Raw genomic sequence first — 25,734 nt, forward strand, 5'->3', positions numbered from 1 at the left:
TGAAACAGAGGGGCTGAAACAGAGGGGCTGAAACAGAGGGCGAGAAACAGAGAGCGAGAAACATAGGGCGAGAAACAGAGGGGCTGAAACAGAGGGGCTGAAACAGAGGGGCTGAAACAGAGGGGCTGAAACAGAGGGGCTGAAACAGAGGGCGAGAAACAGTGGGAGAGAAACAGAGGACGAGAAACAGAGGGGCTGAAACAGAGTGCGAGAAACAGAGGGGCTGAAACCGACGGCGAGAAACAGAGGGCGAGAAATAGAGAGCGAGAAACAGAGGGGTGAAACAGAGAGGATGAAACAGAGGGGCTGAAACAGTTGGCGAGAAACAGAGGGGCTGAAACAGAGGGGCTGAAACAGAGGGGCTGAAACAGAGGGGCTGGAACAGAGGGCGAGAAACAGAGGGCGAGAAACAGAGAGCGAGAAACAGAGGGCGAGAAACAGAGGGCGAGAAACAGAGGGCGAGAAACAGAGGGGCTGAAACAGAGGGGCTGAAACAGAGGGGCTGAAACAGAGGGGCTGATACAGAGGGGCTGAAACAGAGGGGCTGAAACAGAGGGCGAGAAAGAGAGGTGCTGAAACAGAGGGGCTGAAACAGAGGGGCTGAAACAGAGGGCGAGAAACAGAGGGGCTGAAACAGAGTGCGAGAAACAGAGGGGCTGAAACCGACGGCGAGAAACAGAGGGCGAGAAACAGAGGGGCTGAAACAGAGGGGCTGAAACAGAGGAGCTGAAACAGAGGGGCTGAAACAGAGGGGCTGAAACAGAGGGCGAGAAACAGTGGGCGAGAAACAGAGGACGAGAAACAGAGGGGCTGAAACAGAGGGGCTGAAACAGAGGGGCTGAAACAGAGGGCGAGAAACAGTGGGCGAGAAACAGAGAGCGCGAAACAGAGGGCGTGAAACAGAGGGCGAGAAACAGAGGGGCTGAAACAGAGGGGCTGAAACAGAGGGGCTGAAACAGATGGCGAGAAATAGAGGGGCTGAAACAGAGGGGCTGAAACAGATGGGCTGAAACAGAGGGGCTGAAACAGAGGGCGAGAAACAGAGGGCGAGAAACAGAGAGCGAGAAACAGAGGGCGAGAAACAGAGGGCGAGAAACAGAGGGTGAGAAACAGAGGGGCTGAAACAGTGGGGCTGAAACAGAGGGGCAGAAACAGAGGGGCTGATACAGAGGGGCTGAAACAGAGGGGCTGAAACAGAGGGCGAGAAACAGAGGGGCTGAAACAGAGGGGCTGAAACAGAGGGCGAGAAACAGAGGGGCTGAAACAGAGGGGCTGAAACAGAGGGCGAGAATCAGCGGGGCTGAAACAGAGGGGCTGAAACAGAGGGGCTGAAACAGAGGGACTGAAACAGAGGGTCTGAAACCGAGGGCGAGAAACAGAGGGGCTGAAACAGAGGGCGAGAAACAGAGGGCGAGAAACAGAGGGGGTGAAACAGTGGGGCTGAAACAGAGGAGATGAAACAGAAGGGCTGAAACAGAGGGGCTGAAACAGAGGGGCTGAAACAGAGGGCGAGAAACAGAGGGCGAGAAACAAAGAGCGAGAAACAGAGGGCGAGAAACAGAGGGCGAGAAACAGAGGGCGAGGAACAGAGGGGCTGAAACAGAGGGCCTGAAACAGAGGGCGAGAAACAGAGGGCGAGAAACAGAGGGCGAGAAACAGAGGGGCTGAAACAGAGTGGCTGAAACAGAGGGGCTGATACAGAGGGGCTGAAACAGAGGGCGTGAAACATTGGGGCTGAAACAGAGGGGCTGAAACAGAGGGCGAGAAACAGAGGGGCTGAAACAGAGGGGCTGAAACAGAGGGGCTGAAACAGAGGGACTGAAACAGAGGGGCTGAAACAGAGGGCGAGAAACAGAGGGGCTGAAACAGAGGGCGAGAAACAGAGGGGTTGTAACAGAGGGCGTGAAACAAAGGGCGAGAAACAGAGGTGGTGAAACAGAGGGGCTGAAACAGAGGGGCTGAAACAGAGGGGCTGAAACAGAGGGCGAGAAACAGAGGGGCTGAAACAGAGGGGCTGAAACAGATGGCGAGAAACAGACGGCCTGAAACAGTGGGCGAGAAACAGAGGGGCTGAAACAGAGGGCGAGAAACAGAGAGCGAGGAACAGAGGAGCTGAAACAGAGGGGCTGAAACAGAGGGCGAGAAACAGAGGGCGAGAAACAGAGAGCGAGAAACAGAGGGCGAGAAACAGAGGGCGAGAAACAGAGGGGCTGAAACAGAGGGGCTGAAACAGAGGGGCTGAAACAGAGGGGCTGAAACAGAGGGGCTGAAACAGAGGGCGAGAAACAGAGGGCGAGAAACAGAGGGGCTGAAACAGAGGGGCTGAAACAGACGGGCTGAAACAGAGGGCGAGAAACAGAGGGCGAGAAACAGAGAGCGAGAAACAGAGGGCGAGAAACAGAGGGGCTGAAACAGAGTGCGAGAAACAGAGGGGCTGAAACCGACGGCGAGAAACAGAGGGCGAGAAACAGAGGGGCTGAAACAGAGGGGCTGAAACAGAGGAGCTGAAACAGAGGGGCTGAAACAGAGAGGATGAAACAGAGGGGCTGAAACAGATGGCGAGAAACAGAGGGGCTGAAACAGAGGGGCTGAAACAGAGGGGCTGAAACAGAGGGGCTGGAACAGAGGGCGAGAAACAGAGGGCGAGAAACAGAGAGCGAGAAACAGAGGGCGAGAAACAGAGGGCGAGAAACAGAGGGCGAGAAACAGAGGGGCTGAAACAGAGGGGCTGAAACAGAGGGGCTGAAACAGAGGGGCTGATACAGAGGGGCTGAAACAGAGGGGCTGAAACAGAGGGCGAGAAACAGAGGTGCTGAAACAGAGGGGCTGAAACAGAGGGGCTGAAACAGAGGGCGAGAAACAGAGGGCGAGAAACAGAGGGCGAGAAACAGAGGGGCTGAAACAGAGGGGCTGAAACAGAGGGGCTGAAACAGAGGGGCTGAAACAGAGGAGGTGAAACAGAGGGGCTGAAACAGAGGGGCTGAAACAGAGGGCGAGAAACAGTGGGCGAGAAACAGAGGACGAGAAACAGAGGGGCTGAAACAGAGGGGCTGAAACAGAGGGGCTGAAACAGAGGGCGAGAAACAGTGGGCGATCAACAGAGAGCGCGAAACAGAGGGCGTGAAACAGAGGGCGAGAAACAGAGGGGCTGAAACAGAGGGGCTGAAACAGAGGGGCTGAAACAGATGGCGAGAAATAGAGGGGCTGAAACAGAGGGGCTGAAACAGATGGGCTGAAACAGAGGGGCTGAAACAGAGGGCGAGAAACAGAGGGCGAGAAACAGAGAGCGAGAAACAGAGGGCGAGAAAAAGAGGGCGAGAAACAGAGGGCGAGAAACAGAGGGGCTGAAACAGAGGGGCTGAAACAGAGGGGCAGAAACAGAGGGGCTGATACAGAGGGGCTGAAACAGAGGGGCTGAAACAGAGGGCGAGAAACAGAGGGGCTGAAACAGAGGGGCTGAAACATAGGGCGAGAAACAGAGGGGCTGAAACAGAGGGGCTGAAACAGAGGGCGAGAATCAGCGGGGCTGAAACAGAGGGGCTGAAACAGAGGGGCTGAAACAGAGGGACTGAAACAGAGGGTCTGAAACAGAGGGCGAGAAACAGAGGGGCTGAAACAGAGGGCGAGATACAGAGGGCGAGAAACAGAGGGGCTGAAACAGTGGGGCTGAAACAGAGGAGATGAAACAGAAGGGCTGAAACAGAGGGGCTGAAACAGAGGGGCTGAAACAGAGGGCGAGAAACAGAGGGCGAGAAACAAAGAGCGAGAAACAGAGGGCGAGAAACAGAGGGCGAGAAACAGAGGGCGAGGAACAGAGGGGCTGAAACAGAGGGCCAGAAACAGAGGGCGAGAAACAGAGGGCGAGAAACAGAGGGCGAGAAACAGAGGGGCTGAAACAGAGTGGCTGAAACAGAGGGGCTGATACAGAGCGGCTGAAACAGTGGGCGTGAAACATTGGGGCTGAAACAGAGGGGCTGAAACAGAGGGCGAGAAACAGAGGGGCTGAAACAGAGGGGCTGAAACAGAGGGGCTGAAACAGAGGGACTGAAACAGAGGGGCTGAAACAGAGGGCGAGAAACAGAGGGCCTGAAACAGAGGGCGAGAAACAGAGGGTTTGTAACAGAGGGCGTGAAACAAAGTGCGAGAAACAGAGGTGGTGAAACAGAGGGGCTGAAACAGAGGGGCTGAAACAGAGGGGCTGAAACAGAGGGCGAGAAACAGAGGGGCTGAAACAGAGGGGCTGAAACAGATGGCGAGAAACAGACGGCCTGAAACAGTGGGCGAGAAACAGAGGGGCTGAAACAGAGGGCGAGAAACAGAGAGCGAGGAACAGAGGAGCTGAAACAGAGGGGCTGAAACAGAGGGCGAGAAACAGAGGGCGAGAAACAGAGAGCGAGAAACAGAGGGCGAGAAACAGAGGGCGAGAAACAGAGGGGCTGAAACAGAGGGGCTGAAACAGAGGGGCTGAAACAGAGGGGCTGAAACAGAGGGGCTGAAACAGAGGGCGAGAAACAGAGGGCGAGAAACAGAGGGGCTGAAACAGAGGGGCTGAAACAGACGGGCTGAAACAGAGGGCGAGAAACTGAGGGCGAGAAACAGAGAGCGAGAAACAGAGGGCGAGAAACAGAGGGGCTGAAACAGAGGGCGAGAAACAGAGGGGCTGAAACCGACGGCGAGAAACAGAGGGCGAGAAACAGAGGGGCTGAAACAGAGGGGCTGAAACAGAGGAGCTGAAACAGAGGGGCTGAAACAGAGGGGCTGAAACAGAGGGCGAGAAACAGTGGGCGAGAAACAGAGGACGAGAAACAGAGGGGCTGAAACAGAGGGGCTGAAACAGAGGGGGTGAAACAGAGGGCGAGAAACAGTGGGCGAGAAACAGAGAGCGCGAAACAGAGGGCGTGAAACAGAGGGCGAGAAACAGAGGGGCTGAAACAGAGGGGCTGAAACAAAGCGGCTGAAACAGATGGCGAGAAATAGAGGGGCTGAAACAGAGGGGCTGAAACAGATGGGCTGAATCAGAGGGGCTGAAACAGAGGGCGAGAAACAGAGGGCGAGAAACAGAGAGCGAGAAACAGAGGGCGAGAAACAGAGGGCGAGAAACAGAGGGCGAGAAACAGAGGGGCTGAAACAGAGGGGCTGAAACAGAGGGGCAGAAACAGAGGGGCTGATACAGAGGGGCTGAAACAGAGGGGCTGAAACAGAGGGCGAGAAACAGAGGGGCTGAAACAGAGGGGCTGAAACAGAGGGCGAGAAACAGAGGGGCTGAAACAGAGGGGCTGAAAGAGAGGGCGAGAATCAGCGGGGCTGAAACAGAGGGGCTGAAACAGTTGGGCTGAAACAGAGGGACTGAAACAGAGGGTCTGAAACAGAGGGCGAGAAACAGAGGGGCTGAAACAGAGGGCGAGAAACAGAGGGCGAGAAACAGAGGGGCTGAAACAGTGGGGCTGAAACAGAGGAGATGAAACAGAAGGGCTGAAACAGAGGGGCTGAAACAGAGGGGCTGAAACAGAGGGCGAGAAACAGAGGGCGAGAAACAAAGAGCGAGAAACAGAGGGCGAGAAACAGAGGGCGAGAAACAGAGGGCGAGGAACAGAGGGGCTGAAACAGAGGGCCAGAAACAGAGGGCGAGGAACAGAGGGCGAGAAACAGAGGGCGAGAAACAGAGGGGCTGAAACAGAGTGGCTGAAACAGAGGGGCTGATACAGAGGGGCTGAAACAGAGGGCGTGAAACATTGGGGCTGAAACAGAGGGGCTGAAACAGAGGGCGAGAAACAGAGGGGCTGAAACAGAGGGGCTGAAACAGAGGGGCTGAAACAGAGGGACTGAAACAGAGGGGCTGAAACAGAGGGCGAGAAACAGAGGGGCTGAAACAGAGGGCGAGAAACAGAGGGGTTGTAACAGAGGGCGTGAAACAAAGGGCGAGAAACAGAGGTGGTGAAACAGAGGGGCTGAAACAGAGGGGCTGAAACAGAGGGGCTGAAACAGAGGGGCTGAAACAGAGGGCGAGAAACAGAGGGGCTGAAACAGAGGGGCTGAAACAGATGGCGAGAAACAGACGGCCTGAAACAGTGGGCGAGAAACAGAGGGGCTGAAACAGAGGGCGAGAAACAGAGAGCGAGGAACAGAGGAGCTGAAACAGAGGGGCTGAAACAGAGGGCGAGAAACAGAGGGCGAGAAACAGAGAGCGAGAAACAGAGGGCGAGAAACAGAGGGCGAGAAACAGAGGGGCTGAAACAGAGGGGCTGAAACAGAGGGGCTGAAACAGAGGGGCTGAAACAGAGGGGCTGAAACAGAGGGTGAGAAACAGAGGGCGAGAAACAGAGGGGCTGAAACCGAGGGGCTGAAACAGACGGGCTGAAACAGAGGGCGAGAAACAGAGGGCGAGAAACAGAGAGCGAGAAACAGAGGGCGAGAAACAGAGGGCGAGAAACAGAGGGGCTGAAACAGAGGGGCTGAAACAGAGGTCGAGAAACAGAGGGCGAGAAACAGAGAGCGAGAAACAGAGGGCGACAAACAGAGGGCGAGAAACAGAGGGGCTGAAACAGAGGGGCTGAAACAGAGGGGCTGAAACAGAGGGGCTGAAACAGAGGGCGAGAAACAGAGGGCGAGAAACAGAGAGCGAGAAACAGAGGGCGAGAAACAGAGGGCGAGAAACAGAGGGCGAGAAACAGAGCTGCTGAAACAGAGGGGCTGAAACAGAGGGGCTGAAACAGAGGGGCTGAAACAGAGGGCGAGAAACAGAGGGCGAGAAACAGAGGGGCTGAAACAGAGGGGCTGAAACAGAGGGCGAGAAACAGAGGGGCTGAAACAGAGGGGCTGAAACAGAGGGGCTGAAACAGAGGGACTGAAACAGAGGGGCTGAAACAGAGGGCAAGAAACAGAGGGGCTGAAACAGAGGGCGAGAAACAGAGGGGCTGAAACAGAGGGCGAGAAACAAAGGGCGAGAAACAGAGGTGCTGAAACAGAGGGGCTGAAACAGAGGGGCTGAAACAGAGGGCGAGAAACAGAGGGGCTGAAACAGAGGGGCTGAAACAGATGGCGAGAAACAGAGGGGCTGAAACAGTGGGCGAGAAACAGAGGTGCTGAAACAGAGGGCGAGAAACAGAGAGCGAGAAACAGAGGGCGAGAAACAGAGGGCGAGAAACAGGGGGCGAGAAACAGAGTGGCTGAAACACAGGGGCTGAAACAGAGGGGCTGAAACAGAGGGCGAGAAACAGAGGGCGAGAAACAGAGGGGCTGAAACAGAGGGGCTGAAACAGATGGCGAGAAACAGACGGCCTGAAACAGTGGGCGAGAAACAGAGGGGCTGAAACAGAGGGCGAGAAACAGAGAGCGAGGAACAGAGGAGCTGAAACAGAGGGGCTGAAACAGAGGGCGAGAAACAGAGGGCGAGAAACAGAGAGCGAGAAACAGAGGGCGAGAAACAGAGGGCGAGAAACAGAGGGGCTGAAACAGAGGGGCTGAAACAGAGGGGCTGAAACAGAGGGGCTGATACAGAGGGGCTGAAACAGAGGGCGAGAAACAGAGGGCGAGAAACAGAGGGGCTGAAACAGAGGGGCTGAAACAGACGGGCTGAAACAGAGGGCGAGAAACAGAGGGCGAGAAACAGAGAGCGAGAAACAGAGGGCGAGAAACAGAGGGGCTGAAACAGAGTGCGAGAAACAGAGGGGCTGAAACCGACGGCGAGAAAGAGAGGGCGAGAAACAGAGCGGCTGAAACAGAGGGGCTGAAACAGAGGAGCTGAAACAGAGGGGCTGAAACAGAGGGGCTGAAACAGAGGGCGAGAAACAGTGGGCGAGAAACAGAGGACGAGAAACAGAGGGGCTGAAACAGAGGGGCTGAAACAGAGGGGCTGAAACAGAGGGCGAGAAACAGTGGGCGAGAAACAGAGAGCGCGAAACAGAGGGCGTGAAACAGAGGGCGAGAAACAGAGGGGCTGAAACAGAGGGGCTGAAACAGAGCGGCTGAAACAGATGGCGAGAAATAGAGGGGCTGAAACAGAGGGGCTGAAACAGATGGGCTGAATCAGAGGGGCTGAAACAGAGGGCGAGAAACAGAGGGCGAGAAACAGAGAGCGAGAAACAGAGGGCGAGAAACAGAGGGCGAGAAACAGAGGGCGAGCAACAGAGGGGCTGAAACAGAGGGGCTGAAACAGAGGGGCAGAAACAGAGGGGCTGATACAGAGGGGCTGAAACAGAGGGGCTGAAACAGAGGGCGAGAAACAGAGGGGCTGAAACAGAGGGGCTGAAACAGAGGGCGAGAAACAGAGGGGCTGAAACAGAGGGGCTGAAACAGAGGGCGAGAATCAGCGGGGCTGAAACAGAGGGGCTGAAACAGTTGGGCTGAAACAGAGGGACTGAAACAGAGGGTCTGAAACAGAGGGCGAGAAACAGAGGGGCTGAAACAGAGGGCGAGAAACAGAGGGCGAGAAACAGAGGGGCTGAAACAGTGGGGCTGAAACAGAGGAGATGAAACAGAAGGGCTGAAACAGAGGGGCTGAAACAGAGGGGCTGAAACAGAGGGCGAGAAACAGAGGGCGAGAAACAAAGAGCGAGAAACAGAGGGCGAGAAACAGAGGGCGAGAAACAGAGGGCGAGGAACAGAGGGGCTGAAACAGAGGGCCTGAAACAGAGGGCGAGAAACAGAGGGCGAGAAACAGAGGGCGAGAAACAGAGGGGCTGAAACAGAGTGGCTGAAACAGAGGGGCTGATACAGAGGGGCTGAAACAGAGGGCGTGAAACATTGGGGCTGAAACAGAGGGGCTGAAACAGAGGGCGAGAAACAGAGGGGCTGAAACAGAGGGGCTGAAACAGAGGGGCTGAAACAGAGGGACTGAAACAGAGGGGCTGAAACAGAGGGCGAGAAACAGAGGGGCTGAAACAGAGGGCGAGAAACAGAGGGGTTGTAACAGAGGGCGTGAAACAAAGGGCGAGAAACAGAGGTGGTGAAACAGAGGGGCTGAAACAGAGGGGCTGAAACAGAGGGGCTGAAACAGAGGGGCTGAAACAGAGGGCGAGAAACAGAGGGGCTGAAACAGAGGGGCTGAAACAGATGGCGAGAAACAGACGGCCTGAAACAGTGGGCGAGAAACAGAGGGGCTGAAACAGAGGGCGAGAAACAGAGAGCGAGGAACAGAGGAGCTGAAACAGAGGGGCTGAAACAGAGGGCGAGAAACAGAGGGCGAGAAACAGAGAGCGAGAAACAGAGGGCGAGAAACAGAGGGCGAGAAACAGAGGGGCTGAAACAGAGGGGCTGAAACAGAGGGGCTGAAACAGAGGGGCTGAAACAGAGGGGCTGAAACAGAGGGCGAGAAACAGAGGGCGAGAAACAGAGGGGCTGAAACCGAGGGGCTGAAACAGACGGGCTGAAACAGAGGGCGAGAAACAGAGGGCGAGAAACAGAGAGCGAGAAACAGAGGGCGAGAAACAGAGGGGCTGAAACAGAGGGGCTGAAACAGAGGGGCTGAAACAGAGGGCGAGAAACAGAGGGCGAGAAACAGAGAGCGAGAAACAGAGGGCGACAAACAGAGGGCGAGAAACAGAGGGGCTGAAACAGAGGGGCTGAAACAGAGGGGCTGAAACAGAGGGGCTGAAACAGAGGGCGAGAAACAGAGGGCGAGAAACAGAGAGCGAGAAACAGAGGGCGAGAAACAGAGGGCGAGAAACAGAGGGCGAGAAACAGAGGGGCTGAAACAGAGGGGCTGAAACAGAGGGGCTGAAACAGAGGGGCTGAAACAGAGGGCGAGAAACAGAGGGCGAGAAACAGAGGGGCTGAAACAGAGGGGCTGAAACAGAGGGCGAGAAACAGAGGGGCTGAAACAGAGGGGCTGAAACAGAGGGGCTGAAACAGAGGGACTGAAACAGAGGGGCTGAAACAGAGGGCAAGAAACAGAGGGGCTGAAACAGAGGGCGAGAAACAGAGGGGCTGAAACAGAGGGCGAGAAACAAAGGGCGAGAAACAGAGGTGCTGAAACAGAGGGGCTGAAACAGAGGGGCTGAAACCGAGGGCGAGAAACAGAGGGGCTGAAACAGAGGGGCTGAAACAGATGGCGAGAAACAGAGGGGCTGAAACAGTGGGCGAGAAACAGAGGGGCTGAAACAGAGGGCGAGAAACAGAGAGCGAGAAACAGAGGGCGAGAAACAGAGGGCGAGAAACAGGGGGCGAGAAACAGAGTGGCTGAAACACAGGGGCTGAAAGAGAGGGGCTGAAACAGAGGGCGAGAAACAGAGGGGCTGAAACAGAGGGCGTGAAACAAAGGGCGAGAAACAGAGGTGCTGAAACAGTGGGGCTGAAACAGAGGGGCTGAAACAGAGGGGCTGAAACAGAGGGCGAGAAACAGAGGGGCTGAAACAGAGGGGCTGAAACAGATGGCGAGAAACAGAGGGGCTGAAACAGTGGGCGAGAAACAGAGGGGCTGAAACAGAGGGCGAGAAACAGAGAGCGAGAAACAGAGGGCGAGAAACAGAGGGCGAGAAACAGGGGGCGAGAAACAGAGTGGCTGAAACAGAGGGGCTGAAACAGAGGGGCTGAAACAGAGGGGCTGAAACAGAGGGCGAGAAACAGAGGGCGAGAAACAGAGGGGCTGAAACAGAGGGGCTGATACAGAGGGGCTGAAACAGAGGGGCTGAAACAGTGGGCGAGAAACAGAGGGGCTGAAACAGAGGGGCTGAAACAGAGGGGCTGAAACAGAGGGCGAGAAACAGAGGGCGATAAACAGAGGGGCTGAAACAGAGGGGCTGAAACAGAGGGGCTGAACCTGAGGGCGAGAAACAGAGGGCGAGAAACAGAGGGCGAGAAACAGAGGGCGAGAAACAGAGGGGCTGAAACAGAGGGGCTGAAACAGAGGGTCTGAAACAGAGGGGCTGAAACAGAGGGGCTGAAACAGAGGGGTTGAAACAGAGGGGCTGAAACAAAGGGGCTGAAACAGAGGGGCTGAAACAGAGGGCGAGCAACAGAGGGCGAGAAACAGAGGGCGAGGAACAGAGGGGCTGAAACAGAGGGGCTGAAACAGAGGGGCTGAAACAGAGGGCGATAAACAGAGGGCGAGAAACAGAGAGCGAGAAACAGAGGGCGAGAAACAGAGGGCGAGAAACAGAGGGGCTGAAACAGAGGGGATGAAACAGAGGGGCTGAAACAGAGGGCGAGAAACAGTGGGCGAGAAACAGAGGACGAAAAACAGAGGGGCTGAAACAGATGGCGAGAAACAGAGGGGCTGAAACAGAGGGCGAGAAACAGAGAAAGAGAAACAGAGGGCGAGAAACAGAGGGGCTGAAACAGAGGGGCTGAAACGGAGGGGCTGAAACAGATGGGCTGAAACAGAGGGGCTGAAACAGAGGGGCTGAAGCAGTGGGCGAGAAACAGAGGGTGAGAAACAGAGGGCGAGAAACAGAGGGGCTGAAACAGAGGGGCTGATACCTGATGTCTGAAACAGAGGGTCTGAAACAGAGGGCGAGAAACAGAGGGGCTGAAACAGAGGGCGAGAAACAGTTGGGCTGAAACAGAGGGGCTTAAACAGAAGGGCTGAAAAAGAGGGGCTGAAACAGAGGGGCTGAAACAGAGGGGCTGAAGCAGAGGGCGAGAAACAGAGGGGCTGAAACAGAGGGCGAGAAACAGAGGGGCTGAAACCGAGGGCGAGAAACAGAGGGCGAGAAACAGAGGGGCTGAAACAGAGGGGCTGAAACAGAGGAGCTGAAACAGAGGGGCTGATACAGAGGGGATGAAACAGAGGGCGAGAAACAGAGGGGCTGAAACAGAGGGGCTGAAACAGAGGGGCTGAAACAGAGGGGCTGAAACAGAGGGCGAGAAACAGTGGTCGAGAAACAGAGGGAGAGAAACAGAGGGGCTGAAACAGAGGGGCTGAAACAGAGGGGCTGAAACAGAGGGCGAGAAACAGAGGGCGAGAAACAGAGAGCGAGAAACAGAGGGCGAGAAACAGAGGGAGAGAAACAGAGGGCGAGAAACAGAGGGGCTGAAACAGAGGGGCTGAAACAGAGTAGATGAAACAGAGGGGCTGAAACAGAGGGCGAGAAACAGAGGGCGAGAAACAGAGGGCGAGAAACAGAGGGGCTGAAACAGAGTGGCTGAAACAGAGGGGCTGAAACAGAGGGGCTGAAACAGAGGGCGAGAAACAGAGGGGCTGAAACAGAGGGGCTGAAACAGAGGGCGAGAAACAGAGGGGCTGAAACAGAGGGGCTGCAACAGAGGGGCTGAAACAGAGTGACTGAAACAGAGGGGCTGAAACAGAGGGCGAGAAACAGAGGGGCTGAAACAGAGGGCGAGAAACAGAGGGGCTGAAACAGAGGGCATGAAACAAAGGGCGAGAAACAGAGGTGCTGAAACAGTGGTGCTGAAACTGAGGGGTTGAAACAGAGGGGCTGAAACAGAGGGGCTGAAACAGAGGGCGAGAAACAGAGGGGCTGAAACCGAGGGGCTGAAACAGATGGTGAGAAACAGAGGGGCTGAAACAGTGGGCGAGAAACAGAGGGGCTGAAACAGAGGGCGAGAAACAGAGAGCGAGGAACAGAGGAGCTGAAACAGAGGGGCTGAAACAGAGGGCGAGAAACAGAGGGCGAGAAACAGAGAGCGAGTAACAGAGGGCGAGAAACAGAGGGCGAGAAACAGAGGGGCTGAAACAGAGGGGCTGAAACAGAGGGGCTGAAACAGAGGGGCTGAAACAGAGGGCGAGAAACAGTGGGCGAGAAACAGAGGGCGAGAAACAGAGGGGCTGAAACAGAGGGGCTGAAACAGAGGGGCTGAAACAGAGGGCGAGAAACAGAGGGCGAGAAACAGAGAGCGAGAAACAGAGGGCGAGAAACAGAGGGCGAGAAACAGAGGGGCTGAAACAGAGGGGCTGAAACAGAGGGGCTGAAACAGAGGGGCTGAAACAGAGGGCGAGAAACAGAGGGGCTGAAACAGAGGGGCTGAAACAGTGGGCGAGAAACAGAGGGCGAGAAACAGAGAGCGAGAAACAGAGGGCGAGAAACAGCGGGCGAAAAACAGAGGGCGAGAAACAGAGGGGCTGAAACAGAGGGGCTGAAACAGAGGGGCAGAAACAGAGGGCGAGAAACAGAGGGCGAGAAACAGAGGGGCTGAAACAGAGGGGCTGAAACAGAGGGGCTGAAACAGAGGGGCTGAAACAAAGGGGCTGAAACAGAGGGGCTGAAACAGAGGGCGAGATACAGAGGGCGAGAAACAGAGGGCGAGGAACAGAGGGGCTGAAACTGAGGGGCTGAAACAATGGGGCTGAAACAGAGGGCGAGAAACAGAGGGCGAGAAACAGAGAGCGAGAAACAGAGGGCGAGAAACAGATGGCGAGAAACAGAGGGGCTGAAACAGAGGGGCTGAAACAGAGGGGCTGAAACATAGGGGCTGAAACAGAGGGCGAGAAACAGTGGGAGAGAAACAGAGGACGAGAAACAGAGGGGCAGAAACAGAGGGGCTGAAACAGAGGGGCTGAAACAGAGGGCGAGAAACAGTGGTCGAGAAACAGAGGGAGAGAAACAGAGGGGCTGAAACAGAGGGGCTGTAACAGAGGGGCTGAAACAAAGGGCGAGAAACAGAGGGCGAGAAAAAGAGAGCGAGAAACAGAGGGCGAGAAACAGAGGGAGAGAAACAGAGGGCGAGAAACAGAGGGGCTGAAACAGAGGGGCTGAAACAGAGTAGATGAAACAGAGGGGCTGAAACAGAGGGCGAGAAACAGAGGGCGAGAAACAGAGGGCGAGAAACAGAGGGGCTGAAACAGAGTGGCTGAAACAGAGGTGCTGAAACAGAGGGGCTGAAACAGAGGGCGAGAAACAGAGTGGCTGAAACAGAGGGGCTGAAACAGAGGGCGAGAAACAGAGGGGCTGAAACAGAGGGGCTGAAACAGAGGGGCTGAAACAGAGTGACTGAAACAGAAGGGCTGAAACAGAGGGCGAGAAACAGACGGGCTGAAACAGAGGGCGAGAAACAGAGGGGCTGAAACAGAGGGCGTGAAACAAAGGGCGAGAAACTGAGGTGCTGAAACAGTGGTGCTGAAACTGAGGGGTTGAAACAGAGGGGCTGAAACAGAGGGGATGAAACAGAGGGCGAGAAACAGAGGGGCTTTAACCGAGGGGCTGAAACAGATGGCGAGAAACAGAGGGGCTGAAACAGTGGGCGAGAAACAGAGGGGCTGAAACAGAGGGCGAGAAACAGAGAGCGAGGAACAGAGGAGCTGAAACAGAGGGGCTGAAACAGAGGGCGAGAAACAGAGGGCGAGAAACAGAGAGCGAGAAACAGAGGGCGAGAAACAGAGGGCGAGAAACAGAGGGGCTGAAACAGAGGGGCTGAAACAGAGGGGCTGAAACAGAGGACGAGAAACAGTGGGCGAGAAACAGAGAGCGAGAAACAGAGGGCGAGAAACAGAGGGCGAGAAACAGAGGGGCTGAAACAGAGGGGCTGAATCAGAGGGGCTGAAACAGAGGGGCTGAAACAGTGGGCGAGAAACAGAGGGCGAGAAACAGAGAGCGAGAAACAGAGGGCGAGAAACAGCGGGCGAGAAACAGAGGGCGAGAAACAGAGGGGCTGAAACAGAGGGGCTGAAACAGAGGGGCAGAAACAGAGGGCGAGAAACAGAGGGCGAGAAACAGAGGGACTGAAACAGAGTGGCTGAAACAGAGGGTCTGAAACAGAGGGGCTGAAACAGAGGGCGAGAAACAGAGGGACTGAAACAGAGGGGCTGAAACAGAGTGGCTGAAACAGAGGGGCTGAAACAGAGGGGCTGAAACAGAGGGCGAGAAACAGAGGGGCTGAAACAGAGGGGCTGAAACAGAGGGCGAGAAACAGAGGGGCTGAAACAGAGGGGCTGAAACAGAGGGGCTGAAACAGAGTGACTGAAACAGAGGGGCTGAAACAGAGGGCGAGAAACAGACGGGCTGAAACAGAGGGCGAGAAACAGAGGGGCTGAAACAGAGGGCGTGAAACAAAGGGCGAGAAACAGAGGTGCTGAAACAGTGGTGCTGAAACTGAGGGGTTGAAACAGAGGGGCTGAAACAGAGGGGCTGAAACAGAGGGCGAGAAACAGAGGGGCTTTAACCGAGGGGCTGAAACAGATGGCGAGAAACAGAGGGGCTGAAACAGTGGGCGAGAAACAGAGGGGCTGAAACAGAGGGCGAGAAACAGAGAGCGAGGAACAGAGGAGCTGAAACAGAGGGGCTGAAACAGAGGGCGAGAAACAGAGGGCGAGAAACAGAGAGCGAGAAACAGAGGGCGAGAAACAGAGGGCGAGAAACAGAGGGGCTGAAACAGAGGGGCTGAAACAGAGGGGCTGAAACAGAGGGGCTGAAACAGAGGACGAGAAACAGTGGGCGAGAAACAGAGGGCGAGAAACAGAGGGGCTGAAACAGAGGGGCTGAAACAGAGGGGCTGAAACAGAGGGCGAGAAACAGAGGGCGAGAAACAGAGAGCGAGAAACAGAGGGCGAGAAACAGAGGGCGAGAAACAGAGGGGCTGAAACAGAGGGGCTGAAACAGAGGGGCTGAAACAGAGGGGCTGAAACAGTGGGCGAGAAACAGAGGGCGAGAAACAGAGAGCGAGAAACAGAGGGCGAGAAACAGCGGGCGAGAAACAGAGGGCGAGAAACAGAGGGGCTGAAACAGAGGGGCTGAAACAGAGGGGCAGAAACAGAGGGCGAGAAACAGAGGGCGAGAAACAGAGGGGCTGAAACAGAGTGGCTGAAACAGAGGGTCTGAAACAGAGGGGCTGAAACAGAGGGCGAGAAACAGAGGGACTGAAACAGAGGGCGAGAAACAGGGGGGCTGAAACAGAGTGCGAGAAACAGAGGGGCTGAAACAGAGGGCGAGAAACAAAGGGCGAGAAACAGAGGGCGAGAAACAGAGGGCGAGAAACAGGGGGCGAGAAACAGAGGGGCTGAAACAGAGGGGCTGAAACAGAGGGGCTGAAACAGAGGGGCTGAAACAGAGTGCGAGAAACAGAGGGCGAGAAACAGAGTGGCTGAAACAGAGGGGCTGATACAGAGTGGCTGAAACAGAGGGGCTGAAACAGAGGGCGAGAAACAGAGGGGCTGAAACAGAGGGGCTGAAACAGAGGGCGAGAAACAGAGGGGCTGAAACAGAGGGGCTGAAACAGAGGGCGAGAAACAGAGGGCGATAAACAGAGGGGTTGAAACAGAGGGGCTGAAACAGAGGGGCTGAAACAGAGGGCGAGAAACAGAGGGCGAGAAACAGAGGGCGAGAAACAGAGGGCGAGAAACAGAGGGGCTGAAACAGAGGGGCTGAAACAGAGGGGCTGAAACAGAGGGGCTGAAACAAAGGGGCTGAAACAGAGGGGCTGAAACAGAGGGCGAGAAACAGAGGGCGAGAAACAGAGGGCGAGGAACAGAGGGGCTGAAACAGAGGGGCTGAAACAGAGGGGCTGAAACAGAGGGCGAGAAACAGAGGGCGAGAAACAGAGAGCGAGAAACAGAGGGCGAGAAACAGAGGGCGAGAAACAGAGGGGCTGAAACAGAGAGGCTGCAACAGAGGGGCTGAAACAGATGGCGAGAAACAGAGGCGCTGAAACAGAGGGGCTGAAACAGAGGGGCTGAAACAGAGGGGCTGAAACAGAGGGCGAGAAACAGAGGGCGAGAAACAGAGAGCGAGAAACAGAGGGCGAGAAACAGAGGGCGAGAAACAGAGGGCGTGAAACAGAGGGGCTGAAACAGAGGGGCTGAAACAGAGGGGCTGAAAAAGAGGGGCTGATACAGAGGGGCTGAAACAGAGGGGCTGAAACAGAGGGCGAGAAACAGAGGGGCTGAAACAGAGGGGCTGAAACAGAGGGGCTGAAACAGAGGGCGAGAAACAGAGGGGCTGAAACAGAGTGCGAGAAACAGAGGGGCTGAAACCGAGGGCGAGAAACAGAGGGCGAGAAACAGAGGGGCTGAAACAGAGGGGCTGAAACAGAGGAGCTGAAACAGAGGGGCCGAAACAGAGGGGCTGAAACAGAGGGCGAGAAACAGTGGGCGAGTAACAGAGGACGAGAAACAGAGGGGCTGAAACAGAGGGGCTGAAACAGAGGGGCTGAAACAGAGGGCGAGAAACAGTGGGCGAGAAACAGAGAGCGCGAAACAGAGGGCGTGAAACAGAGGGCGAGAAACAGAGGGGCTGAAACAGAGGGGCTGAAACAGAGGGGCGGAAACAGATGGCGAGAAACAGAGTGGCTGAAACAGAGGGGATGAAACAGAAGGGCTGAAACAGAGGGGCTGAAACAGAGGGGCTGAAACAGAGGGCGAGAAACAGAGGGCGAGAAACAAAGAGCTAGAAACAGAGGGCGAGAAACAGAGGGCGAGAAACAGAGGGCGAGGAACAGAGGGGCTGAAACAGAGGGGCTGAAACAGAGGGCGAGAAACAGAGGGCGAGAAACAGAGGGCGAGAAACAGAGGGGCTGAAACAGAGTGGCTGAAAGAGAGGGGCTGATACAGAGGGGCTGAAACAGAGGGCGAGAAACAGAGGGGCTGAAACAGAGGGGCTGAAACAGAGGGCGAGAAACAGAGGGGCTGAAACAGAGGGGCTGAAACAGAGGGGCTGAAACAGAGGGACTGAAACAGAGGGGCTGAAACAGAGGGCGAGAAACAGAGGGGCTGAAACAGAGGGCGAGAAACAGAGGGGCTGAAACAGCGGGCGTGAAACAAAGGGCGAGAAACAGAGGTGCTGAAACAGAGGGGCTGAAACAGAGGGGCTGAAACAGAGGGGCTGAAACAGAGGGGCTGAAACAGAGGGCGAGAAACACAGGGGCTGAAACAGAGGGGCTGAAACAGATGGCGAGAAACAGACGGCCTGAAACAGTGGGCGAGAAACAGAGGGGCTGAAACAGAGGGCGAGAAACAGAGACCGAGGAACAGAGGGGCTGAAACAGAGGGGCTGAAACAGAGGGCGAGAAACAGTGGGCGAGAAACAGAGAGCGCGAAACAGAGGGCGTGAAACAGAGGGCGAGAAACAGAGGGGCTGAAACAGAGGGGCTGAAACAGAGGGGCGGAAACAGATGGCGAGAAACAGAGTGGCTGAAACAGAGGGGATGAAACAGAAGGGCTGAAACAGAGGGGCTGAAACAGAGGGGCTGAAACAGAGGGCGAGAAACAGAGGGCGAGAAACAAAGAGCTAGAAACAGAGGGCGAGAAACAGAGGGCGAGAAACAGAGGGCGAGGAACAGAGGGGCTGAAACAGAGGGGCTGAAACAGAGGGCGAGAAACAGAGGGCGAGAAACAGAGGGCGAGAAACAGAGGGGCTGAAACAGAGTGGCTGAAAGAGAGGGGCTGATACAGAGGGGCTGAAACAGAGGGCGAGAAACAGAGGGGCTGAAACAGAGGGGCTGAAACAGAGGGCGAGAAACAGAGGGGCTGAAACAGAGGGGCTGAAACAGAGGGGCTGAAACAGAGGGACTGAAACAGAGGGGCTGAAACAGAGGGCGAGAAACAGAGGGGCTGAAACAGAGGGCGAGAAACAGAGGGGCTGAAACAGCGGGCGTGAAACAAAGGGCGAGAAACAGAGGTGCTGAAACAGAGGGGCTGAAACAGAGGGGCTGAAACAGAGGGGCTGAAACAGAGGGGCTGAAACAGAGGGCGAGAAACAGAGGGGCTGAAACAGAGGGGCTGAAACAGATGGCGAGAAACAGACGGCCTGAAACAGTGGGCGAGAAACAGAGGGGCTGAAACAGAGGGCGAGAAACAGAGACCGAGGAACAGAGGGGCTGAAACAGAGGGGCTGAAACAGAGGGCGAGAAACAGAGGGCGAGAAACAGAGAGCGAGAAACAGAGGGCGAGATACAGAGGGCGAGAAACAGAGGGGCTGCAACAGAGGGGCTGAAACAGAGGGGCTGAAACAGAGGGGCTGAAACAGAAGGCGAGAAACAGTGGGCGAGAAACAGAGGGCGAGAAACATAGGGGCTGAAACAGAGGGGCTGAAACAGAGGGGCTGAAACAGAGGGGCTGAAGCAGAGGGCGAGAAACAGAGGGGCTGAAACAGAGGGCGAGAAACAGAGGGGCTGAAACCGAGGGCGAGAAACAGAGGGCGAGAAACAGAGGGGCTGAAACAGAGGGGCTGAAACAGAGGAGCTGAAACAGAGGGGCTGAAACAGAGGGGATGAAACAGAGGGCGAGAAACAGAGGGGCTGAAACAGAGGGGCTGAAACAGAGGGGCTGAAACAGAGCGGCTGAAACAGAGGGCGAGAAACAGTGGTCGAGAAACAGAGGGAGAGAAACAGAGGGGCTGAAACAGAGGGGCTGAAACAGAGGGGCTGAAACAGAGGGCGAGAAACAGAGGGCGAGAAAAAGAGAGCGTGAAACAGAGGGCGAGAAACAGAGGGAGAGAAAAAGAGGGCGAGAAACAGAGGGGCTGAAACAGAGGGGCTGAAACAGAGTAGATGAAACAGAGGGGCTGAAACAGAGGGCGAGAAACAGAGGGCGAGAAACAGAGGGCGAGAAACAGAGGGGCTGAAACAGAGTGGCTGAAACAGAGGGGCTGAAACAGAGGGGCTGAAACAGAGGGCGAGAAACAGTGGGGCTGAAACAGAGGGGCTGAAACAGAGGGCGAGAAACAGAGGGGCTGAAACAGAGGGGCTGAAACAGAGGGGCTGAAACAGAGTGACTGAAACAGAGGGGCTGAAACAGAGGGCGAGAAACAGAGGGGCTGAAACAGAGGGCGAGAAACAGAGGGGCTGAAACAGAGGGCGTGAAACAAAGGGCGAGAAACAGAGGTGCTGAAACAGTGGTGCTGAAACTGAGGGGTTGAAACAGAGGGGCTGAAACAGAGGGGCTGATACAGAGGGGCTGAAACAGAGGGGCTGAAACAGAGGGCGAGAAACAGAGGGGCTGAAACAGAGGGGCTGAAACAGAGGGGCTGAAACAGAGGGCGAGAAACAGAGGGGCTGAAACAGAGTGCGAGAAACAGAGGGGCTGAAACCGAGGGCGAGAAACAGAGGGCGAGAAACAGAGGGGCTCAAACAGAGGGGCTGAAACAGAGGGCGAGAAACAGAGGGCGAGAAACAGAGGGGCTGAAACAGAGGGGCTGAAACAGAGGGCGTGAAACAAAGGGCGAGAAACAGAGGTGCTGAAACAGTGGTGCTGAAACTGAGGGGTTGAAACAGAGGGGCTGAAACAGAGGGGCTGAAACCGAGGGGCTGAAACAGATGGCGAGAAACAGAGGGGCTGAAACAGTGGGCGAGAAACAGAGGGGCTGAAACAGAGGGCGAGAAACAGAGAGCGAGGAACAGAGGAGCTGAAACAGAGGGGCTGAAACAGAGGGCGAGAAACAGAGGGCGAGAAACAGAGAGCGAGAAACAGAGGGCGAGAAACAGAGGGCGAGAAACAGAGGGGCTGAAACAGAGGGGCTGAAACAGAGGGGCTGAAACAGAGGGGCTGAAACAGAGGGCGAGAAACAATGGGCGAGAAACAGAGGGCGAGAAACAGAGGGGCTGAAACAGAGGGGCTGAAACAGAGGGGCTGAAACAGAGGGCGAGAAACAGAGGGCGAGAAACAGAGAGCGAGAAACAGAGGGCGAGAAAAAGAGGGCGAGAAACAGAGGGGCTGATACAGAGTGGCTGAAACAGAGGGGCTGAAACAGAGGGCGAGAAACAGAGGGGCTGAAACAGAGGGGCTGAAACAGTGGGCGAGAAACAGAGGGCGAGAAACAGAGAGCGAGAAACAGAGGGCGAGAAACAGCGGGCGAAAAACAGAGGGCGAGAAACAGAGGGGCTGAAACAGAGGGGCTGAAACAGAGGGGCAGAAACAGAGGGCGAGAAACAGAGGGCGAGAAACAGAGGGGCTGAAACAGAGGGGCTGAAACAGAGGCGCTGAAACAGAGGGGCTGAAACAAAGGGGCTGAAACAGAGGGGCTGAAACAGAGGGCGAGAAACAGAGGGCGAGAAACAGAGGGCGAGGAACAGAGGGGCTGAAACAGAGGGGCTGAAACAGAGGGGCTGAAACAGAGGGCGAGAAACAGAGGGCGAGAAACAGAGAGCGAGAAACAGAGGGCGAGAAACAGATGGCGAGAAACAGAGGGGCTGAAACAGAGGGGCTGAAACAGAGGGGCTGAAACATTGGGGCTGAAACAGAGGGCGAGAAACAGTGGGAGAGAAACAGAGGACGAGAAACAGAGGGGCAGAAACAGAGGGGCTGAAACAGAGGGGCTGAAACAGAGGGCGAGAAACAGAGGGCGAAAAACAGAGGGAGAGAAACAGAGGGGCTGAAACAGAGGGGCTGTAACAGAGGGGCTGAAACAGAGAGGCTGAAACAGAGGGGCTGAAACAGATGGCGAGAAACAGAGGCGCTGAAACAGAGGGGCTGAAACAGAGGGGCTGAAACAGAGGGGCTGAAACAGAGGGCGAGAAACAGAGGGCGAGAAACAGAGAGCGAGAAACAGAGGGCGAGAAACAGAGGGCGAGAAACAGAGGGCGAGAAACAGAGGGGCTGAAACAGAGGGGCTGAAACAGAGGGGCTGGAAAAGAGGGGCTGATACAGAGGGGCTGAAACAGAGGGGCTGAAACAGAGGGGCTGAAAAAGAGGGGCTGATACAGAGGGGCTGAAACAGAGGGGCTGAAACAAAGGGCGAGAAACAGAGGGGCTGAAACAGAGGGGCTGAAACAGAGGGGCTGAAACAGAGGGCGAGAAACAGAGGGGCTGAAACAGAGTGCGAGAAACAGAGGGGCTGAAACCGAGGGCGAGAAACAGAGGGCGAGAAACAGAGGGGCTGAAACAGAGGGGCTGAAACAGAGGAGCTGAAACAGAGGTGCCGAAACAGAGGGGCTGAAACAGAGGGCGAGAAACAGTGGGCGAGTAACAGAGGACGAGAAACAGAGGGGCTGAAACAGAGGGGCTGAAACAGAGGGGCTGAAACAGAGGGCGAGAAACAATGGGCGAGAAACAGAGAGCGCGAAACAGAGGGCGTGAAACAGAGGGCGAGAAACAGAGTGGCTGAAACAGAGGGGCTGAAACAGAGGGGCGGAAACAGATGGCGAGAAACAGAGTGGCTGAAACAGAGGGGATGAAACAGAAGGGCTGAAACAGAGGGGCTGGAACAGAGGGGCTGAAACAGAGGGCGAGAAACAGAGGGCGAGAAACAAAGAGCGAGAAACAGAGGGCGAGAAACAGAGGGCGAGAAACAGAGGGCGAGGAACAGAGGGGCTGAAACAGAGGGGCTGAAACAGAGGGCGAGAAACAGAGGGCGAGAAACAGAGGGCGAGAAACAGAGGGGCTGAAACAGAGTGGCTGAAAGAGAGGGGCTGATACAGAGGGGCTGAAACAGAGGGCGAGAAACAGAGGGGCTGAAACAGAGGGGCTGAAACAGAGGGCGAGAAACAGAGGGGCTGAAACAGAGGGGCTGAAACAGAGGGGCTGAAACTGAGGGACTGAAACAGAGGGGCTGAAACAGAGGGCGATTAACAGAGGGGCTGAAACAGAGGGCGAGAAACAGAGGGGCTGAAACAGCGGGCGTGAAACAAAGGGCGAGAAACAGAGGTGCTGAAACAGAGGGGCTGAAACAGAGGGGCTGAAACAGAGGGGCTGAAACAGAGGGGCTGAAACAGAGGGCGAGAAACAGAGGGGCTGAAACAGAGGGGCTGAAACAGATGGCGAGAAACAGACGGCCTGAAACAGTGGGCGAGAAACAGAGGGGCTGAAACAGAGGGCGAGAAACAGAGACCGAGGAACAGAGGGGCTGAAACAGAGGGGCTGAAACAGAGGGCGAGAAACAGAGGGCGAGAAACAGAGAGCGAGAAACAGAGGGCGAGATACAGAGGGCGAGAAACAGAGGGGCTGCAACAGAGGGGCTGAAACAGAGGGGCTGAAACAGAGGGGCTGAAACAGAAGGCGAGAAACAGTGGGCGAGAAACAGAGGGCGAGAAACAGAGGGGCTGAAACAGAGGGGCTGAAACAGAGGGGCTGAAGCAGAGGGCGAGAAACAGAGGGGCTGAAACAGAGGGCGAGAAACAGAGGGGCTGAAACCGAGGGCGAGAAACAGAGGGCGAGAAACAGAGGGGCTGAAACAGAGGGGCTGAAACAGAGGAGCTGAAACGGAGGGGCTGAAACAGAGGGGATGAAACCGAGGGCGAGAAACAGAGGGGCTGAAACAGAGGGGCTGAAACAGAGGGGCTGAAACAGAGGGGCTGAAACAGAGGGCGAGAAACAGTGGTCGAGAAACAGAGGGAGAGAAACAGAGGGGCTGAAACAGAGGGGCTGAAACAGAGGGGCTGAAACAGAGGGCGAGAAACAGAGGGCGAGAAAAAGAGAGCGAGAAACAGAGGGCGAGAAACAGAGGGAGAGAAACAGAGGGCGAGAAACAGAGGGGCTGAAACAGAGGGGCTGAAACAGAGTAGATGAAACAGAGGGGCTGAAACAGAGGGCGAGAAACAGAGGGCGAGAAACAGAGGGTGAGAAACAGAGGGGCTGAAACAGAGTGGCTGAAACAGAGGGGCTGAAACAGAGGGGCTGAAACAGAGGGCGAGAAACAGAGGGGCTGAAACAGAGGGGCTGAAACAGAGGGCGAGAAACAGAGGGGCTGAAACAGAGGGGCTGAAACAGAGGGGCTGAAACAGAGTGACTGAAACAGAGGGGCTGATACAGAGGGCGAGAAACAGAGGGGCTGAAACAGAGGGCGAGAAACAGAGGGGCTGAATCAGAGGGCGTGAAACAAAGGGCGAGAAACAGAGGTGCTGAAACAGTGGTGCTGAAACTGAGGGGTTGAAACAGAGGGGCTGAAACAGAGGGGCTGAAACAGAGGGCGAGAAACAGAGGGGCTGAAACCGAGGGGCTGAAACAGATGGCGAGAAACAGAGGGGCTGAAACAGTGGGCGAGAAACAGAGGGGCTGAAACAGAGGGCGAGAAACAGAGAGCGAGGAACAGAGGAGCTGAAACAGAGGGGCTGAAACAGAGGGCGAGAAACAGAGGGCGAGAAACAGAGAGCGAGAAACAGAGGGCGAGAAACAGAGGGCGAGAAACAGAGGGGCTGAAACAGAGGGGCTGAAACAGAGGGGCTGAAACAGAGGGGCTGAAACAGAGGGCGAGAAACAGTGGGCGAGAAACAGAGGGCGAGAAACAGAGGGGCTGAAACAGAGGGGCTGAAACAGAGGGGCTGAAACAGAGGGCGAGAAACAATGGGCGAGAAACAGAGAGCGAGAAACAGAGGGTGAGAAACAGAGGGCGAGAAACAGAGGGGCTGATACAGAGTGGCTGAAACAGAGGGGCTGAAACAGAGGGCGAGAAACAGAGGGGCTGAAACAGAGGGGCTGAAACAGTGGGCGAGAAACAGAGGGCGAGAAACAGAGAGCGAGAAACAGAGGGCGAGAAACAGCGGGCGAAAAACAGAGGGCGAGAAACAGAGGGGCTGAAACAGAGGGGCTGAAACAGAGGGGCAGAAACAGAGGGCGAGAAACAGAGGGCGAGAAACAGAGGGGCTGAAACAGAGTGGCTGAAACAGAGGGGCTGAAACAGAGGGGCTGAAACAGAGGGCAGAGAAACAGAGGGACTGAAACAGAGGGGCTGAAACAGAGGGCGAGAAACAGAGGGACTGAAACAAAGGGGCTGAAACAGAGGGGCTGAAACAAAGGGACTGAAACAGAGGGGATGAAACAGATGGCGAGAAACAGAGGGGCTGAAACAGAGTGCGAGAAACAGAGGGGCTGAAACAGAGGGCGAGAAACAAAGGGCGAGAAACAGAGGGCGAGAAACAGAGGGCGAGAAACAGGGGGCGAGTAACAGAGGGGCTGAAACAGAGGGGCTGAAACAGAGGGGCTGAAACAGAGGGGCTGAAACAGAGGGCGAGAAACAGAGGGGCTGAAACAGAGGGGCTGAAACAGAGGGGCTGAAACAGAGGGCGAGAAACAGTGGGAGAGAAACAGAGGACGAGAAACAGAGGGGCTGAAACAGAGGGGCTGAAACAGAGGGGCTGAAACAGAGGGCGAGAAACAGAGGGCGAGAATCAGAGAGCGAGAAACAGAGGGCGAGAAACAGAGGGCGAGAAACAGAGGGGCTGAAACAGAGAGGCTGAAACAGAGGGGCTGAAACAGATGGCGAGAAACAGAGGCGCTGAAACAGATGCTGAAACAGAGGGGCTGAAACAGAGGGGCTGAAACAGAGGGCGAGAAACAGAGGGCGAGAAACAGAGAGCGAGAAACAGAGGGCGAGAAACAGAGGGCGAGAAACAGAGGGCGAGAAACAGAGGGGCTGAAACAGAGGGGCTGAAACAGAGGGGCTGAAAAAGAGGGGCTGATACAGAGGGGCTGAAACAGAGGGGCTGAAACAGAGGGCGAGAAACAGAGGGGCTGAAACAGAGGGGCTGAAACAGAGGGGCTGAAACAGAGGGCGAGAAACAGAGGGGCTGAAACAGAGTGCGAGAAACAGAGGGGCTGAAACCGAGGGCGAGAAACAGAGGGCGAGAAACAGAGGGGCTGAAACAGAGGGGCTGAAACAGAGGAGCTGAAACAGAGGGGCTGAAACAGAGGGGCTGAAACAGAGGGCGAGAAACAGTGGGCGAGTAACAGAGGACGAGAAACAGAGGGGCTGAAACAGAGGGGCTGAAACAGAGGGGCTGAAACAGAGGGCGAGAAACAGTGGGCGAGAAACAGAGAGCGCGAAACAGAGGGCGTGAAACAGAGGGCGAGAAACAGAGGGGCTGAAACTGAGGGGCTGAAACAGAGGGGCGGAAACAGATGGCGAGAAACAGAGGGGCTGAAACAGAGGGGCTGAAACAGAGGGGCTGAAACAGAGGGGCTGAAACAGAGGGCGAGAA

Source organism: Stegostoma tigrinum, chromosome 29, assembly GCF_030684315.1.
Source record: "Stegostoma tigrinum isolate sSteTig4 chromosome 29, sSteTig4.hap1, whole genome shotgun sequence".
NCBI classification, from domain to species: Eukaryota; Metazoa; Chordata; class Chondrichthyes; order Orectolobiformes; family Stegostomatidae; genus Stegostoma; species Stegostoma tigrinum.